The sequence below is a fragment of the Petromyzon marinus genome, chromosome 79 (genome assembly GCF_048934315.1).
Source record: "Petromyzon marinus isolate PM22_M1 ecotype Great Lakes invasive population chromosome 79, UKy_Petmar_22M1.pri1.0, whole genome shotgun sequence".
Classification (NCBI taxonomy): domain Eukaryota; kingdom Metazoa; phylum Chordata; class Hyperoartia; order Petromyzontiformes; family Petromyzontidae; genus Petromyzon; species Petromyzon marinus.
This window is the reverse complement of record NC_133745.1, coordinates 6,118,929-6,139,954: the sequence shown is the minus strand read 5'-3', so window position 1 is coordinate 6,139,954 and position 21,026 is coordinate 6,118,929.

The window sequence follows — 21,026 nt, the reverse complement described above, 5'->3', positions numbered from 1 at the left end:
ACCAACCCCCGCCTAGATTTCAGGCGCCTTCCCAAAACCGCAATTCAATCACTCACGCACCCACTCCTTTACTCACCCACCCCCTCATTCACTCACCCACGCACTCATTCACTCGCCCATGCACTCATCAACGTACACACCCACTCATTCACTCACCCATACACTCATCAACTTACAGACCCACTCATTCACTCGCCCACGAACTCATTCACTCACTCACCCACTCATTAACTCACCCACCCACTCATTCACTCACCCACCCACTCACTCATTCACTCACCCATACACTCATCAACTTATCCACCTACTATTTCACTCACCCACTACTCATCCACTCACTCACCAACTCGTTCACTCACCCATTAATCATTAACTCACCCACCCACTCATTCACCCCCCCCCCCCCCCACTCATTCGCTCACCCACCCACCCACACATTCACTCACCCAACTATTCATTCACTCACCTACCCACTAATTCACTAACTCAACCACTCACCCACCCACTCATTCACTCACCCACCCACTCACTTATTCACCAACCCATCCACTCATTCACACAACTGCCCTTCTGTTCACTAACCCACCCTATCCACTCATTCACTCACCCACCCATTCACTCACCCACCCTTTCACTCACACACCCATCTACTCATTCACCATCACATCTACTCATTAACTCAACCACCCACCCATTCACTCACCCAACCACTCATCCACTCACTCATTCACCCACCCACTCATTCCTCGACATCAGGAGGAAACAAGGAGGTGGAAAGGTGCTGATGCAGGCCGTTTTAAAAGTCTTTGACGACCGCTTTTGTTGCAATCGAAACGTCGTAGTTTTTTGTTATTTTTTGCTACTTTCTCTGAACCTATCTACGTGGTGACTTTACCGAAAGACCCAAGAATACAAATACAACTTATTGGGTAGTCAGAATTCATCAGCACCAACCTGTATGTTGAACCTCTTTCGCACCGTACGTAGCCAACCGTGCAAATCTGTAGGTCTCTCTGGGTGTCTATAATGAGTGACCCATTGTTACTTAAAACAATTTTGGCAATGAAGTGATACGTGATATAATTGAATAGATTTTAAGCACTACAATTTTGAAAAAAAAAATATTGAATAAATTAAAAATAAAGAATAAAAGTAAGTACATGGTAATAAAAGCAACAGTTAAAATGTGTTGGATTTAGTAATAGCATGCCAAATGATGAGTTATTTAGCCTGAAAAATAGTGCAAATACAAATAGATTTTACAAGGAAAAGTGATTTATATTTACTAAATGTCTGAGCAATGGTAATTTAGATTTACTAAATATTTGGAGGAATCTGATTAATATTTATTAATGATCTGGCTGAAATTGATTTACATGTACTAATTGCCTGGGTGAAATTGATATAAGCTTACTAAATATCTGGTTCAATGATTTGGATTTACTAAATAAAATACTTATATTGAATGTCTGTTGCCATAACATTTATATTTCTAATCCACCCAATAGCATGCCTTCATGGTGCCACAATTCACTTACGTTAAGTCAACCGAGCACCATCAAAAAGATAAGAACTATGAAAAGGAACAGCAGATTGACATGTATTTGTGCAATTTTGTCTCAACATGTTTATCCAACATATTACAAGTACAAAAGAAAGAGGGGCTATGAAAAAACAAAGACAGAAACCATGTATCTGTACAATAGGGATACAATACCTGAAGTCTATTAATAATTTGTGGGCATTACAGGCACAGATTCCTTTTTTGGATGTGATTCAAGGTTTTAGTCTTGTTAGTGCATTTAAATTACGACAATTAAAAAAAATATGTAAAGATACTTTCATAATATTTATTTCTTATGTGCGCAAATTGAAATCCTAAGGGCCAATATGTTTATAAAACAGCTAAAAGAGATTAAAACATCACGTGAATTGATCCACAATCCAGGTGGACCTATCTTTTTTAACATGCACAATTACAAGCATGGCTTCCTAACAAGTAAACTAGCACAGCCTTCAGATGTTCCATGCATCTTACATCTATTCCTTTCGAAACGTCGTGAGAATTTTAATTGTTATATATATTTATTATTTTATTGTTTCCCTTCAACGTGACTTTACCGAAAGAGCTAAGAATATGAATTACTGCAGTCACGAAAGCTTTAAATGAAAATTTTACCGCCTCTACGGGGAGGGTTTCCACGTCACTTTAAGATCCTTCAACAAACTCCGGGATAAGAAGGCTCAGCTGATCGAGTCTCTCACCTTTCTGAAGAGATGCCGCGACTCTGGGGTAATTCCAATCGCATTTACACTGACCTCTGCTGCTGTAACTTCTTCTAATGCGAAACGAATTCTTTTCAAAACTAGCTTAGCTCTTATCTCAGAGAAAATCAGACTTATACGCACCGAACTAGATCAGTTAGACAAGACACTCTACAAATCACACTTATCATTGACGGCAACAATGTCCAGGTGACCGTCCCTCCCGCCTCTACATGGTGTGTGCGTGCATTCGTGCGAGGGGGGCGCCGCGTCGGCGCCGTCACTCCCAAGTGGCGGCGTCACGGCGGTGGGCACGGCCCCGACGGAGAGGCTCCGCTGCGGCAGCACCACAACTGTGTAGAGGCTAAACAGCGGACGTCTGCGAGAGCACCGGCCTCGGGAGAGTGGCGGGAAATCCGAGGCACCGGTGGCGGCGTCACGGCGGTGGGTATGGCCCCGACGGAGTGGCTCAGCTGTGGCAGCACCACACAGCCCCCCGAGGTGTCAGTCCTCGTCCCGGGTTGACTGGAGCACCTCGCCTGGGTTGCCCCTACAAGGTAGCGCCGCGGGGTCCGCGGGACTCGTCCGGCTCTCGTGGCTGGCCTTGGCGGTGGTCGCTCCACCTCTCGGGGTTCCGGCGGCGGTCTCCTCCTCCACTCCAGTGGTTCTCACCGGTCCTGGGTACGTGCGAGCTGGAAGACAAACTCGGTAGCGGTAGGGTGCAGGGGCCATCGTACCCGTCTCTCCTGGCTCGGGTCGGGACCCCCTGGGGCCCGGGGCTCCGTGGGGCCCATACACTGTGCAAGGCCCCCGGGTATGCGGGGGGGGTGTGGGGACCCCGGGGTATCGGGGTCCTCGAACGGCGGGGTTCTCCCTCGCTGGGGCCGCCCTCCATGGTTTTATTCGCCGGACATTGACCACCATCTCCCGGCCTCTCTCCCCCCCTTGAATCAGTACCGTCCAGGGGGAGATCTGTCGCCCCACGGTCCAGGGTCCCCGCCAGTAGGTGGTTAGCTTCCCCATCTGTCCGGCCCCGACGCGAGGGGTGTGCAGCCACACCTTGGAGCCCGCCGAGTAGAAGGGGGCTCTATCCGGGGTCGGGCGCCCTGCTCCTGCCGCTGGTGTGCGGCCTCGCCTTGCAGGTAGGCCCGGACCCTAGCTCCGCATAGGGTCGAACTCACTACCCTGGTCAGTAATGACTCGTTCGGGGATCCCGTGCTTAAGTACGTAGTGTTCCACGAATGTTCGGGCCACTATGAGGGTTGTCTTATCGGGGATGGCCACCGCTATGGGATAGCGTGTGAAGTACAACACCGCTACAAGAATATATCGGTTGCCCCGGTGGGATCGCGGGAATGGCCCCTGCAGGTCGATCCCAACCAGCTGATTCGTCCGACTGACGCGGAACGGTCTCAGGGGGACCTGGTATCGCGCTGGTTTGGGCCCGCATTACTGACACGCGCGGCAGCCCTGCACCCAGGCGGCCACGTCTTGTGCTAACTTGGGCCAGAGATATTGGCGATGCAGGGTCTCCCCGTCGTGGCCCCCGAGCAGGTGGTCATGCACTAGTCTTAGCAGCTGGGGTCGCACCTGGGCGGGAACACAGATGCACCCAGGCTGGCCGGCTTCGGTGCGCTCCCGTACCACCCCGTTCTGCATGCACAACCGGGCGTACAAACCACGCCAGGGTCCTGGTAGGGTGTCCCTCTTCTCCCGTAGGGCCGCTTCCACCGCCGCCAGATCTGGATCCTCGCAGCTGGGTCCGTCTCAGCTACTCGTCGTCCAGGCCTGGGAAGGCCCCGGGGCGTGGGCTCCGCGTCCGCCGGGTGGTCCCCCGGTTCCCTGGTTCCCCCTGCCGGGGTTTCTGTGGCACATATTGCACTCTCCCCCGCGAGGGGGGGTTTTAGTTTCGGCGCGCCCTCGGTGGTCCGCTGTTTGCTGGCAGCGTCCCCCCGTGAAGCACGGGCAGACTTCCTCCGCCCTTGTCTCGGCGCACACCGCGGGTCGCCTCGACAAGGCGTCCGCGTTTGCATGTGTACGCCCAGCTCTGTACTCGATTTGCAATTTGTACTCATGCAACTCCGCTAACCATCGGGCCATCTGCCCCCGTGGTTCCTTGAACGTAAGGAGGAAATGCAGGGCATGATGGTCGGTGCGCACCCGACATTTCCTGCCATACATATACGGTCGGAACTGTTTACACGCGAAGATCACGGCATACAGTTCTTGACGGGTCACGCAATAATTCAGCTCGGCCCCACTCAGGGTCCGACTGGCATATGCGATGACCCGCTCCGTCCCACCCTGCACCTGCGACAGCACCGCGCTCAGCCCACTGCTGCAGGCATCGGTGTCTAAAATAAAATTAGTGGTGAAATTGGGGAAAGCTAGAGTGGGGGTGTGGGCGAGGTGGTCTTTGAGGGTGGTGAAGGCCGTCTGGCAGGCCTCCGTCCACTGATAGGGGTTCTTAGGGGAGGTGAGTTGGGTGAGGGGGCATGCAATCTCGCTGAATCCCTTTACAGATCGACGATAATAGGTGGCGAGCCCCAAGAATGATCTCCGTCAGGTTCCTTGGCCGTGGCCATTCCACTACGGCACGTACCTTCTCCGGATCGGTGCACACCCCGCCTCGCTGACTCGGTGTCCGAGGTATGCCACCTCGCACTGCGCAATGTAGCACTTACGCGGCTTGAGCTTGAGATGGGCTGCTCGCAATCGCTGGAACACCTCTCGCAGCCTGGACCAGTGTTCCGACAGATCTACTGAACACTGTCACCTCGTCCAGGTAAATCAGGCACTGTTCCCACTGCAAGCCCCGCATCACCAACTCCATCAATCGCTGGAACGTTGCGGGCGCGTTAGTGAGTCCGAACGGAAGCACTCGAAACTCGAACAGTCCAATTGGGGTGGTGAATGCGGTTTTTGGCCGATCCTCCTCTGCCATCTCCACCTGCCAGTACCCGGACCCCAGATCGAGGGTGGAAAAATACTGTGCTATTGCGAGGCTGTCAGAGGTGTCGTCGATGCACGGTATGGGGAAGGCGTCGCCGAGGGTGACTGCGTTCAACTTTCGGTAATCAACACAGAATCGGGTCGACCCATCCTTTTTCGTCACTAGCACTACCTGGGAAGACCAGGGGCTCGCCGAGGGCTGGATTATGTTATCACGTAGCATATCCGCGACTGCCTCTTTGATCTGTGTCCGATCAGGCGCGCCCACTCGGTATGCGGGGAGTTTGATGGGTCGGGCTGCACCTGTGTTAATTTGGTGCTTAACAAGGTCTGTCCGGCCCATATCTGAATCGTGCTCACTAAACACGTTGGCGTGCTCCTGCAACAATCCGCACAGTTGATCGGCCTCCCCCTTAGGTAAATCTGCCCAAGGCACATGTAACGCATCATGCAAGGGAACGATCTCGGCTCGGGGGGTCGGGCCGACTCGCCAGGCCAGATCCTGGTTGTCCTCGGGGCAGCCAGGGTCTTCCGCCCAGAGTGCAAACACCGAGTCGTTAGAATGGCGCGCGTGCAGGGGGTGTATGGTGGCTACCGTGGTGCGTCGTCGTAGAATTTCCGGGGTACTGTGTGGGTTAAACACCCGCATAAACAGTCGGCCCTCATCTGCGTTTACCAGTGTGGCTGACCCCACAACTCCGTACGGGTCCGCCAGCTCCGGGTGAGGAGTTAGCATTACCTCGCCCGATGGTCGGTGTGTGGGGTCGGTGGAGGGTGTTGCTACGGGCACCAGCATCTCGGCAAGCGGGCCGATGGTGACGGCCGACACCAGGGTGGCGGCCATGGGTGTGAAGTGAGGGCGATTCCGTTCTTGTCCCAGGAGCGGGATCCTCTCCCCGCTGTCCTCCACGGTGGTGCATCGCTGGCCTGGCTAGTCGTTGAGCCCCAGTTTCTCCAGGAGGTCCGTACCCGCAATACACTCATGGCACAACACACTCGAGACATAGAATTCCTGTGTACACACCTGGTGTCCGAGACGGACCTCGAGGGAGATCCTTCCCAGCAACCCCATCCCGGCTCTGCTCGCTGTGTGCCTGCAGGCGGCTCACGTCAACCCCGAGCACGCTGCAGTGTGTGGCGCTCACGAGTGAAGCCACTGCCCCCGTGTCGAGTAGGATCCAGGTGCGCTGCCCGTTCACCTGTCCTACCAGTGATGTGGCCCCCGTGATCGCCGCCACCAGCTCCCATAGCCAGTCACCTGTCCTCACCGCGTCCTTGGGTGTTGTGGTCGGAATCTGTGCGGGGGTCACTCGCTCACCATTATTACTATCGTTGTTTTGTTTTGGGACCTCGTCGATTGCACCCTTAGGTGGTCCACTCTCTAGGGGGCGTTGGCGTTTAACCCTGGCGCCTGTCTAGTGCGGGCGATTTGAGGACAGTCTCTCACGAGGTGCCCGCGGCGGTCGCACAGGTAACACGCTCGGAGAAGGGCGGTGGCCCCGTAGGAGCTTCCCCGCACGCTCCCTCTTTCCCCTCCCGTACGCCGCTGCCCAGACTCTGCCTCTAGACGGGCCACCCTCCCGGCTAGCCCCCCTACCGTGGAGCGCATTTCCCCCATTTCCGACTGAATGGTCTCCACTGTGGACTGTAGTTTGGTGATATGGCCACCAACTTGGGTCACCTGGCCGACTATATCACCCATGCCGGTCTGTAGCCCTGCTACCCATCCCGGGGTTGTCTCGCGGGCTACCGGGGGCTCCCTTTCCCGACCCCTTACCGTCGTGGCGAGCTCCTGTTCCTCCTCTTCCTACTCTAACGACAGGCTTGCGATGGTGCGCTCTCTTCCCAGCCCCCGGAGCTGCGCGCGTTCGCTGGAAATTCCTTCACATTTACGCGCGCGCTCGACAAGGGCGTTAAAGGGGAGACGTGTATAGCTCATGTCTGGCTGCCACCACGACGTGCGAGTCAAGTATCGCTGGATCTTCTCAGCGGCAAGCTCCTCAATCATCTCTGTCGTGTATCCCAGGTGTGCGATCTTTGTTAGCTCGCGCACATCCTCGGCATAATCACGCAGGTCCTCGCCGGGTTGGCGGTAGCGTGCCTCTAAGGCTGCTTTTGCCTACTCCTCATCACGCGTACCGAAACGCAGATCAAGTCGGCGCATCAGTTCCTCTAGCTGTGTCTGCGCGCTTGTGGGTAGGGCTTCCACAAAATTGGCTGCCCGCCCATCCAGGTTCATAATAAGTTGGCGTAACGCCTGCGCGTCCGTCCACCCATTAATCTCTTTAGCCCCTATGACGTTGCGGGCGAATGCCTTCCACCAAGGAGCCCCCCGGCTGGTAAATATATGCCATATTTTTGCGTGGGGTAACGCGGGGGTTCGTACCGCTTCTGACGCCAAACTGTGGGGGCTGCCGTCCCCCGCCATCACTGAATTGTCGGGGCCGTTGCCCCCTGACTCCCCCATTACATTTGTACTACTACCACCTGGCAGTTCTGTAGGGTTCGGGTTAGCGACCTCCAACTCCTCGCCCCCCGGGGCCCCTGACTTTGTTACCGACCGCGTTGGCATGGCTCAATTAGTGGGCTTGTACGCTTTACTCTTGCGGCGCGCTACGCGGGTTCAGTGGCGGCGTGCTGCGGTGAGCGCGCTCGCGAAGCAAGACTCTGTCCCGTACGTAAAAAAATGGGTACGGCGCACTGATGCGTGACTCACGTACGTAAACAAATGGGTACGGTGCGCCGACGCGTGATTTCAGTACGTAAACAAATGGGTACGGTATGCTGACACATGACTCTCTCACACACACGCTCTACGCGCCTAGGCAATAACAAACCCAACACCGATACCTGCCCAGCCCCATACACCAATCACACGCGAGGGAGTTGGGTTCGGGGGTGAGAGGGCAGGGGTGTCTGCCGTGCGCGCGCCGCTTATTGGAGGGAGTCACTCCGCTCTGATTTAAAAGGGCCGTTTAAACAGCCACGCGTGTACGCGCACACCAGGCGCTTAGCTCTCTGCTTCGCTAGAAACAACCGCGCATGCACGCGACCGCAAGACACTCCCGTAAATAGTCGCCCAGGTATGCGAACGCTAAGCACTCCCGTAAACAGTCGCACAGGTACGCAAGCGCTAAGCACTCCCGTAAACAATCGCCCAGGTACGTGAACGCTAAGCGCTCCCGTAAACAGCCGCACGGGCACGCGAATGCTAAGCACTCCCGTAAACAGTCGCCCAGGTACGCGAACGATAAGCACTCCCGTAAACAGTCGCCCAGGCACGCGAACGCTAAGCACTCCCGTAAACAGTCGCCCAGGTACGCGAACGCTAAGCACTCCGGTAAACAGTCGCCCAGGTACGCAAACGCTAAGCACTCCCGTAAACAGTCGCCCAGGTACGCAAACGCTAAGCACTCCCGTAAACAGCCGCACGGGCACGCGAACGCTAAGCACTCCCGTAAACAGTCGCCCAGGTACGCAAACGCTAAGCACTCCGGTAAACAGCCGCACGGGCACGCGAATGCTAAGCACTCCGCCTTCCTCTTCACACTCACAAAGACCACACGACACAGTTTATCCCTCTACTAGCTATTTTATTCACCGCGAGTAACCCGCTAAACTACTCGTGATTGTGTGGGTCAGCAGACTTTAGCTTATCCCTCGGGGATCCTGGGCTGAACTTATCCTGCCTGCCTCTCCGCTTTCTTCCCTCTGATCAATTAGCCCGCACTCACCTTAGTCCCAATCTGATGCTGCAGAAGCTGTGGAACGGTGATGTTCCCGCACCCCGTGCCCCCCTGTCCAATCAGAGGTCTGGATTTTCCCGCCCTCGGATCACCGCTCTGGTGACGTCACCGCAGTGGTTTATTGGACGTCCGCTTTCCGTTCTTCCCGCTATCCGCCCACTGACTCGTGTTTGTGTGTGTGTGGTTCCACTCGCGGTGGCTAAACAGCCCCTGCCATGACCATGCCATTACAATCCCAGGTCACAGCACCGCGGTGCTCTTCAGCCTCGGGGGTAGGTCGCCCAATTTCCCGGCTGCAGGAAACCATGAAGCTTGATCTCATTAGGGGCTTCTGGATAAAAACCTGTTGGCCAGGTGACCTTCCCTCCCGGCTCTACGTGGGGTGTGTGTGCATTCGTGTGATGGGCGCGCCACGTCGGCGCCGTCACTCCCCGGTGGCTGCGTCACGGCGGTGGGCACGGCCCCGATGGAGCGGCTCCGCTGCCGCGGCACCACAACCTCTGGGTCACTGAGCCGCTTCCAAACACCCCCCATGTCAAATACATAAGCAGGAACCTGTATCGTGAGCAGCAGCATTATTTGAATACTCTGCCAAAACAATTTGAATTGTGGAGTGGTGGCACAATTCCGCAATAGCTTTATCATATCTCTGGTGATAGGAAGAATTTCTACAAGACCGAGTTCTAGAGAACCCCTTTACGCGATGTTTTGGTCTACTCTTCCACACTGGGCAGATGTTTCAGTAGAGGAAGGAGTACCCACAATTTAACACACCGCATCCACGGCCCCTCTCCTAAGTGGGCGTCCCCAGCCCGAATGCTCGCAGGAAGCCCTCCCAGCCTCCCTGCTCGACGAACCAGGCCCCGCACACGTTCACCAACAAGGCGGCCACCACGTCCGTCACGGCCGACTTCTCTGCGTCGCTCAGACGTACGCAGTCCACCAGCCTCTTCGCGAGGGAGGAGCGAGCAGAGCACCACCAGGACCACCACGCGGCCCCAGCTCGCAGAGCCATCGCGGATGACTTCCCAGGCCACGTCCATGAGCAGCCGGCGGTGCCCTCGGTGCTCCACCCACTCCGTGTGAGGAACAGGTCCCCCAGGCAGTTGACCACCTCCTGCACCAGCTGTGCTGGCTAAACCTTCTGCAGCTGCTGGACCTGCAGCTGCTCCTGCACCTGCAGCTACTCCGTCTGTGTCACCAGGTGAGCCATGTAGCCGACGATCAGATCCGCTGTCAAGACGGTCAGCAGCTGCAGCACCTCCTTTTCCTCCCCTTCATCTTCTTCCTCCTCCTGCCCGTGTCTCATTCCTCCTCCCCGTGTCCCACTCCCTCCCCCTGTCTCCCTCCACCTCCTTGTGTCTCCCTCCTACTGTAATGTTTTGCTTTTGCAAAACACGTACTAATTTGTCAGTTACTCCCGAGATATATGGTATTTTAATTGTTTTAACAATCTTATCGATTTCAGCATTGTTGCTTTGCCATCGTGATTTGGCATTCAATGCTCTGTTAATTTGAGCATTATTGTAGCCATTCTGTCGTAGTGCTTCTTTAACGTGTTTAATCTCTCTCACGAGACTTTCACCATCTGACACTGCTTTAGCCTGATATATCAGCGTCTTGATAAGAGAGGATGTCTGAGCTGGGTGATGATGTGATTCTGCATTCAAATAGCATCAGTGTGTGCGTTCGCTTTCTGTAAACGCTGTGTGCTATTTTACCATTTAGGCCATGTCCAAGCAAAATATCTAGGAACGGGAATGTGTTATTCACCTCCATTTCCATGGTGAACTGGATGGCCGGGTTTTGTGCATTGAGATGATTTAGAAAATCATTAAGTGTATCTTTACCATGTGGCCAGGCAACCAAAGTGTCATCCACATATCTAAACCAAAAACATGGTTTCAATGTGCTCGAGACAAGTGCTCTTGTTTCAGAGTTTTCCATGTGCATATTTGCTATAGCCGGAGATAAAGGAGAGCCCATTGCTGCTCCTTCCTTTTGTTTAAATAAATCACCTCCAAAAGAAGTAAGTGTTATTTAAACAATGATGAGCCAGTTTCAGAATATATTTTGGTAAACCTGTATTCTTTACTAGTGTATCAAGTAATTTAAGTGACTCGTTCACTGGAACCTTAGTGAATAGAGAAATCACATCAAAACTCACCAGAATATCATTAGGGTAAAGTTTAATATCTTTATTCACATTCACAAGATGTTCTGAATTTCTTATGTATGAAGATGTCCTCCCGATGTAGGGATGTAATTGTTTAGTTATATGTTTTGCTAATTTATATGTGGCAGAGCGAATTGTACTGACTATGGGTCGTAATGGGATGCCGATTTCATGAATCTTTGGTAGCCCATACAGTCTAGATGGTTTTGAGGCCCTTGGAATTATTCGGTATTGCTCATTCTTAGGGATTAATGAATTTGCAATTATTGCAGTAGTCTGACGTTCTAAAGTATTAATAGGATCTCGTTTAACTTTAATGTGGGTACTTTTCTCTAGTAAATCTTTAATTTTATTATCATAATTGGCTCGTGGCATCACCACAGTAGTGCGGCCTTCATCAGCTGCCAGGATTTTAAAATCTTTATTTAAATGAATCTCTCTTAAGGCTTTTGCTTCGTTCGAGCTAATATATATTTTTGGTACTTTGCTATTTTCAATTATTTTGGCAACCTCGTGTCTAGTCATCTCTGCCTCATTATGTGGAAGGAGTCTAACTGCTGATTCTACCTCAGCAATTATCTCATCCACTGGAATTGTGCGTGGGGTAACGGCAAAGTTAAGGCCTTTAGAAAGGACAGAGATCATGTCACTGGTTAAAACAGTGTTAGTCAAGTTCATTACGGGTTTGTTTTTAAATTGTTCGTTTTTAGTGGGTATTTGTTTATTATGAAGTCTAGATAATTTATTCATTTGGCTAGTTTTGGTTAGATTAAACACATTATCAGCCGATTGTTGTGTTATGGTCTCGATTATATTCCAATAATGCATTGATCTACTTGCTTATATCTAAGTGCAACTGCCTTAGAGATTCTGAAATGTAAGATAATTCACTCCTGTTGTGCTGTATTCTCTCTATTAATAATCATTTGCTAGCTTTGTGTAGTATTTGGTTAGCTTTAGCAGACTTTGTGATGTGTTATTTTAACTGCGTTTGGTATTAACTTCGAATCTCTGCACCTTTTGAGGAACGTCAGTGAAGATATCAATTCCATCCGCTTGATGCGGAGCTTCTCCAACTTTCTGGTTTTAAGAAAAGTATCCTCCCCATAGAGGTTAGTCAGTTTAACACGTAGGCTTTCGCGACCAATATTATTCATAATAAACGTGTTTGGGTTAGATCGCGTTATTAATAAATGTGTCGTAACCCTCCACCACCCGACACGGCCAATCAGTAAACAGTGTCATGTTGACAAAAGACAAAATAGTTCACTACTTTAGCCCACTGGTGTGTTGAAGAGTGAATCCACAACATTTACAATTTTTTAGTATGACGTTTCGCTGGTAATTACATCCAGCATCATCGGGCAATTCGCCAGAATGGTGAAGCCCTCACTCACTCGCGGTCTTAAATAGAGCAGCAGGGTGACATCATTTAATTCATTCAGGTGCAGTGATTTGAGGCGGAGTGGGGGGTATTTTAATTATATAATAGATTAGTAATCAGTCAAATGTTATGATCAGTAATAAGTTGTAGATTAGTAATTAGGTGTAATGTGTATTATTGTAATTATATACTACGTTAGTAATCAGTTAATTAGTATGTTTCCCCACAACGAGGGTATACAGCTGCTCTGACATGGGACGACCCTGTCGTACACCTCTTCTGAAGCTGACAGGGGCAGTGAGCGTACCGTTGACTTTGATTAGACACTGGACTTCAGTGTAGAGCAGGCGGTTCAGTCCCAGGAAGCTGGTCCCAAAACCAAACGCCCTCGGTGGTCCCATTAGGTACCCGTGGTCAAACGCCTTCTCTTGGTCGAGGGAGAGAAGCGCGAGTGGGAGCCCCCTTTCTCTCGAAGAGGGTGCTGAGGTCTCTGACGAGGAAGACGCCATCATGAATTGTTCTCACTGGGACCGTGTGGGCCTGGTCACTGCCCACCACCTGAGCCAATACAGTCTTCATCTTGGAGAATAGCGCTTTGGCCAGAATTCTTCTCTCCTTATAAACGTCTATGCCTGCCCAAGATGAAATCTGGAGAGACCTACCGCGCAGTCAGGGCCGCAGTCGCGACAGCAGCTCCCTGCGTCCCGGGAGCCGGTGCGGGTTGCCGGACCGCGTCACCGGCGCCGTTCGGAGCGCCGCGGGCGCTGTGTCGGGCGGAGTGGCGCAGCGCGTGCCCGTGGTGCCGTCGCCGGGCATTGCGCGCAAGCAGCATCACGTGTCGTGCAGTCAGGGCGGCATGGGTCGGTGGGTGGGTGTGTGGGTCGGTTTGGGTGGGTGGGTCGGTTTGGGTGGGTGGGTCGGTTTGGGTCAGTGGGTGGATGGGTGGGTCGGTGTGGGTGGGTGGGTCGGTTTGGGTCGGTGGGTGGGTTGGTCGGTCGGTGTGTGGGTCGGTGGGTGGGTGGGTGGGTCGGTCGATGGGTGGGTGGCCACTCACATTGATTGACATCACGTTGTCCTGGACGCACACGGGGAGGCAAGGGGAGGTCACGCTCAGAGGCTGCCCTGTGAGCGGTCAGCCAGCAGTGGATCGACCCACGAACAACGACAATTACAAAGGTCCCCTCGTGTAGCCGCTAGCAGGCTGTAGGGCCAAGTGCTGTTAGAAGTAGCTAGTAGCAGCACTGCCTATGCAAGCTGACAATGTGGCACACACAGAGGGAGTGGGTGGCCAGTACCACAGCCGGCCGCCTTTGTCTCCCCCATTGGGCGATGTTTACTACACACCACCGCTACAACAGGAGCGAGCGCGAGTGCGTCGTGGGGAGCGTGCGCGCCCCCAGAGTGCCCTCCGCTATCACCGGCTTTGATGACCGCGTGGACGATGCCGCGGGACTTGGTCTGGGCCAGGAAGCGGACGATTCCACTGGTGTATGACCTCAACGCGGCGTCGTTGATGCGCCAGATCACCGCTCGCTTGCTCAAGTCGTAGAGGCAATCCCGGCGGCGGCAGCAGCAGCAACGACGACGATAGCGATGATGACGGTAATGAAGATGATGATGACGATGATGATAATGACGATAATGATGACAATGACGATGGTGATAATCACGATGACGATGGTGATGATGACGATAGTGATAATGACGATAATGATGACGATAATAACAATGGTGATGATGCGTACTTCAACAGCTGCAGCACGAGGCAGTTGTGTCCGCGGAAGTGGAACGAGTGCAGGACGCGGATGACGCCGTGCAGCTCAGCACTGCCCTCCCCTGCAGCTCCGTGATCACCTTCAGCTCCATCCTCTGCATCTCCATCTTGGTAGGGCTGCGTGCACACAGCAAGTCTGTAGGTCTCTGGGTCTCTGTGGGTCTCTGTGGGTTTCTACGTGTGTCTATGGATCTCTATGGGTGTTTGGGGGTCATAGTAGTTTTACGGAGGTTATTATTATTTTTTACTATTTTACTCATTATTTTGTAACCACGTATTTACTTCCATTATCTATTATTTTCTTCATTTATAATTATTACGACAGCGGCCGCTTTGTTAAGACCACCACCACCCACACCATTTCCAACCACACCAAAACACCACCACCCACCCACACCACCATCCCCATCACCCCCGCAACAACCCACTTGATGGGCAGTGCCAGCATCTTCACAGCCACCAGGAATCCCATCTTGTGGTCCACACACCGCAGCACTACTCCCTGCCCTTCCTCGCCAAATTATTCTCTCGCACCTCGAAGTGGTATTGGAGCTGCTCCTGGGGAATATAAAATGGAGCAGATGAGGCAGCAGCGCCGCCACAAGCCAGTCAGTCACAATCACGATGTGAATGTTTAACGCTTAGTGGTAGGAGCAGCAGTGGTAGTAGTGGTTAGTAGTAGCAGTAGTGTGTGTGTGTCTGTATGTGCGAGTCTCACAGGGATATAGTTGTGGGTCTCTGTGGGTGTCTCTGTGTCTGTGCGTCTCACTGGGATGTAGCTGTGGGTCTCTATTGGTGCCTCTTTGAGTCTCAATGGGTATCTGTAGATCTCTATGGGTGTCTGTGAGTCTCACAGGGATGTAGTTGTGGGTCGTTATGGGTGTATCTATGGGTGTCTCAATGGGTGTCTCAATGAGTGTGTCTATGAGTGTCTGTCTTTGTGAGCCTCACAGGGATATATTTGTGTTCTTGGTTGTCGTAGCCATCGTTGTTGATGCAACCGCGGGATTTGCCCTCGTCCATAGAGACAAAACAAACTTGACAGACGTCGGCCAGCTCCTCATGTCGCTCGGTCAGGCGAGGCAGGAAGAGTGCCAGGATCACTGCACACCTGACAACAACTATGGGTTTTTTTTTTCTTTACCGACAGAACCAGAGTGTTTCTTACACACCAATAAGCCCAGTAAATTGGCACAGTAGGGGGCACAGGTGGTGCATCAGCCACTCGTCTCAGTCGGTCGACCCGTGGCACCTGTTGGGTCTGCCCCGTGACCTCCTGCCAGCGGGAGTTCGACACTTCACTTGGCTTAAAAGTGCACATAGCCTGGCACAAGCGTCGTTATGATGTCACCGCCACTTAGTGGCGAATGGCGGTTGTTGTGTGTGTGTGTATATTCAATCAGGCCAAGAATGTGTGCACCACAGAGTGAATCTCACTGCGGTACAGTGGACAGGCCATGCCGCGCCGCTGCAACTCGAAGATGCAGCGGCGGCACGTGGCAAGGTGGCCGCCGTCGCCGTGAACCAACGTGCAGCTACGCGGCTCACACTGGCACACCACGCACCCACCCACAACACCACCACTACCCACACCACAACCACCACCCACAACACCACCACCACCCACAACACCACGCACCCACCCACAAGACCACCACCATCAGCCACACCAACACCACCCACACCACCAACACCACCAACCACACTTCCAGCACCACCACCCATGCCACCACCACCTATACCAACACCCGCACCAAAACCACCCACACCACCAGCACCACCCACAACAACACCACCACCCACAACATCACCACCACCCACACCACCACCCACACCAACGCCACCCGCACCACCAACACCACCAACCACACTACCAGCAGCACTACCCAGGCCACAACCACCCATGCCACCACTACCTACATCACCACCACCCACACCACCACCAACAACCACACCACCACCACCACCCACACCACGCACCCACCCACAACACCACCACCCACACCATCACCACCACCCACACCACCACCGCTACCGGCTGGAGTGTAAGAAGGAGAGGCAGTGGTGGAGGTGGTGTTGACGCTGGCACCTGCTCGCCTGTTGTCGGCTGTCACTACGGAGAATATCTTCATGAGCAGCGCTAATACTGAGTGTCTGAGATATCTGAGTGAGAATCCCTCCACACCAAACACCTCCCCCAGGGGGTCCCCCGCCACACCTCACCAGGTACTGCCTCTCTTCATCGTAAAGTCGCCTCCGCTTGATGTACTGTTCCACGTAGTGGAACACCTGCTCCACAGTGAATGTGTCGCCCTCGGCACCGACCGACTGCAGCAGTGGAAGCATCCGAGGCACCGGCTTCAGGAGTGTTCCTCCGAGCTTGTCAGAGACATGGACAATTCCATGCACTGTATGTGTTCTGTATTTGTACGTGGATAGTAACGACAGTGGATGTACATTCACTCCGAGTCTTTACTGGGTCGTTAAACAGCATGGGGTACACAATGACGTGAAACTTCACATCTACCCTACCTCCGTGCTCCATGCCGAAAAGCCACTGCAGTGGTAATAAAACTGCAACGTATTTTATTCATCAACCTGCATTTTCTTATTTTTCCCAAATTTTAACCCGGGTTGGGCTGTCGCCATCCTGCCCTGGAACCAATTATTCATTCGTGTCTCTGGCAGACCATTGCAAGCCTTGTGTTAGAGAATGGCTCACTGAAGCTGATATCACAGAGCTACTTCTGAGTACCCTTCAAGTGCCCTCTGGTCCACAGTAAAGAGCAGCACCCTCCCACCTGTCCTTTAAGTAGGAGTAACGTTGGTCATAACAATGTTCTTTTCGTTGAAATTTATCCAAATTAAGTGCAGAACCACATTGCAGCAATGTGATGGTTTATTTTGTGCTGTCAATGACGACAAGGCTGAGATCATTTACTCGCTAGACTTGAGAACCCGTTTTAATCACTTGCGGGTGCCTGTATTCAAACCCAAGTACTCCGTGGTGCCAGTTCCGTGCTATGACCTCTTGGCCACTGGGCCGCCTCTAAACACCCCCCATGTCAAATACATAAGCAGCAACCTGTACCGTGAGCAGCAGCATTCTTTGAATACTCTGCCAAAATAATTTTTATCGTGGAATGCTGACACAATTCCTCTCCTCAGTGGGCGTCCCCAGCCCAAATGCTCGCAGGAAGCGCCCCCAGCATCCCTGCTCGACGAGCCAGTTCCCGCACGCGTTCACCAGCAGGGCGGCCACCGCGTCCGTCACGGCCGACGTCTCCTCCGCGTTGCTCAGACGTACGCATTCCACCAGCCTCTTCGCGAGGGAGGAGCGAGCAGACCACCACCAGGACCACCACGCGGCCCCAGCTCGCGGAGCCATCGCGGAGGACCTCCCAGGCCACGTCCACGAGCAGCCGGCGGGGCCCTCGGTGCTCCACCCGCTCCTCCGTGTAGCTCACCAAGTCCAGAACGGAGTCTCTGAACCGCGCGAGGGACAGGTCTCCCAGGCAGTTGACCACCTCCTGCACCAGCTGCGTTGGCTGAACCTCCTGCAGCTGCTGAACCTTCTGCACCTTCTGCAGCTGCTCCTGCACCTGCAGCCACTCCGTCTGTGTCGCTAGGTGAGCCATGAAGCCGGCGACCAGATTCGCTGGCAAGACGGTCAGCAGCTGCAGCGCCTCCTTCTCTTCCTCCCCCTCGTCTTCCTCCTCCACCTCATCATCTTCCTCCTCCCCCTCCTTAGACTCCTTCTCCTCTGTCTCCCTCTAACTCCCTGTGTGACCCTCCTCCCCCGGTCTCCTTCCTCGTCCCCGTGCGTCCCTCCTCCTTCCCCCGTCTCCCTCTTCCCTGTGTCTCCCTCTTTTTTCTTTTTGCTGATGAAGTTTTTTTTTTATTTCCACAAGGTGTAAACGCCGTATCCCTTATTTTGTAATTGTAATTCTGGGCCAAAGAGGTCCCACAAACGTAAACGTTTTGTATTTAAAATATAACACAACAACAATGAATGGCTTAGTGGGTAAAGTAAGACGCACGCCAAAACGGGTGAGTTAAATAAATCCAATCTCTCCTACCGGATTATAGGACGCAAACCAAACTTTGTTGTAACAAGAACATAAAAAAACTGATTCTCTTAATCAGGTGAATACGGTAAAGGGGCTGAGTCTGTGGTTGCCGGTGTGGTGAGTCTGTGGGTCTCTGTGTGGTGACGATGTCTATGGGTCTCTGTGGTGATGGCAATGTCGGGTGGTGGCGGGTTTAACCACACAACATTTATATATTCACGCGATCTAACCCAAACAAAACCTGTACTACGGAGTCAACAACAACGACGTGAGGGCTCTCCGACGCGCGTCTCGGTTGGGGTGAGGGTGCTTTCTGTTGTATATGTAGGTTATGAAAATTTGATGTAAATAATAAAAATTAAATGAAATTTGCATAATAATCCGACATTATGCTAATTGATGTAAGTGCATAGACTATGCTAATTCGAGAGATAATCGTATTAATTTATGCTAGTGTATGTGTGATTATGCTACTGCGAGCCGTTATGATAATTAGGCCCCGCCTCGTTGACGAGGGTCGTTTATCAATCGGGATAATGCAATTAATCGTATGCAGTTATGCAGGTACTGTGAGCATGTCACATTAAACTCGGCTGTGTTGTTTAACTTCGTATTATCGATGGGTATAATACAATTATTCTCGCTTTAACATTTACTGAGTATGTGTTAGTGTGTTCAGCCAGGTCTCCAAGTTCAGATCTCAGCACAGAATACAGTTCTTATGCATAAATTTCAGGAAAGAACACACAACACTTCCGTGTTAATCAATTTTAATGACGATAGTGATAATGACGATAATGATGACGATGGTGATAATGATGACGATGGTGATAATGATGACGATAATAACAATGGTGATGATGCGTACTTCAACAGCTCCAGCACGAGACAGTTGTGTCCGCGGAAGTGGAACGAGTGCAGGACGCGGATGACGCCGTGCAGCTCAGCACTGCCCTCCCCCTGCAGCTCCGTGATCACCTTCAGCTCCATCCTCTGCATCTCCATCTTGGTAGGGCTGCGTGCACACAGCAATTCTTTGGGTCAGTTTAACACGTAGGCTTTCGCGACCAATATCATTCATAATAAAGGTTTTTGGGTTAGATCGCGTTTATTTATAAATGTGTCGCAACCCTCCACCACCCGACATGGCCAATCAGCAAAAAAGTGTCACGTTGACAAAAGACAAACAATTCACTACTTCAGCCCACCGGTGTGTTGAAGAGTCAATCCACATTTACAGTTTGAGTACGACGTTTCGCTGGTAAATACATCCAGCATCATCAATTGCTTGATGATGGTAAATACATCCAGCATCATCAATTGCTTGATGATGCTGGATGTATTTACCAGCGAAACGTCGTACTCAAACTGTAAATGTGGATTGACTCTTCAACACACCGGTGGGCTGAAGTAGTGAATTGTTTGTCTTTTGTCAACGTGACACTTTTTTGCTGATTGGCCGTGTCGGGTGGTGGAGGGTTGCGACACATTTATAAATAAACGCGATCTAACCCAAACACCTTTATTATGAATTATTTGGGTCTCTGTGGGTCTCTATGAGTGTCTAAGGGTGTCTATGGATCTCTATGGTTGTCTCTAGTTTATAGTAGTCTTAAGAGGGTTATTATTTTAGTGAGATAGTTTCAGTTTATATTTAGAGAGTTTTACGGAGGTTATTATCATTGCTGTTTACTATTATACTCATTATTTTGTAACCATGTTGTATTTACTACCATTTATGATCTATTATTATTTTATTCATGTATAATTATTACGACTGCTCCCACTGTGTTAAGACCACCACCACCCACACCATTTCCAACCACGCCACATCACCACTACCCACCCACCCCCCCACCAACCCCATCACCCCTGCCCCAACCCACTTTCCGTGCAGTACCAGCATCTTGACAGCCACCAGGAATCCCATCTTGTGGTCCACGCACTGCAGCACCACACCCTGCCCTCTCTAGCCAATCTTCTCTTGCACCTCGAAGCCCTATTGGTGCTGATCCTGGGGTATCTAAAAAGCAGCCGAAGCAGCAGCAGCGCCGCCACAGCCAGTCAGAGTCACAATCACGATGGGAATATTTAACGCTTAGTGGTAGGAGCAGCAGTGGTCGTAGTGGTTAGTAGTTAGTAGTAGCAGTAGTGCCTGTGTGTCTGTGTGCCTTTGTGTGTGTGCCTGTGTTTGTGTGTCTGTCTGTGCGAGTCTCACAGGGATATAGTTGTGGGTCTCTGTGGGTATCTCTGTGTCTGTGCATCTCACTGATATATAGCTGTGGGTCTCGATTGGTGCCTCTGTGAGTCTCTATGAGTGTCTCTGTGGATCTCTAAGGGTGTCTGAATGGGCTCTGTGGGTGTCTCTGTGAGCCTCACAGGGATGTAGTTGTGGGTCGTTATGGGTGTTATCTATGGGTCTCTATAGGTGTCTCAATGGGTGTATCTATGGATGTCTGGGTCTCTGTGAGCCTCACAGGGATGTATTTGTTTTCTTGGTCGTCGTAGCCATCGTTGTAGATGCCACCGCGGGATTTGCCCTCGTCCATAGAGAAAAACCAAACTTGACAGACGTCGGCCAGCTCCTCCTCCTGGCGCTCGGTCAGGCGAGGCTCGAAGAGAGCCAGGATCGCTGCAGACGTGACAACAACAACTTAAA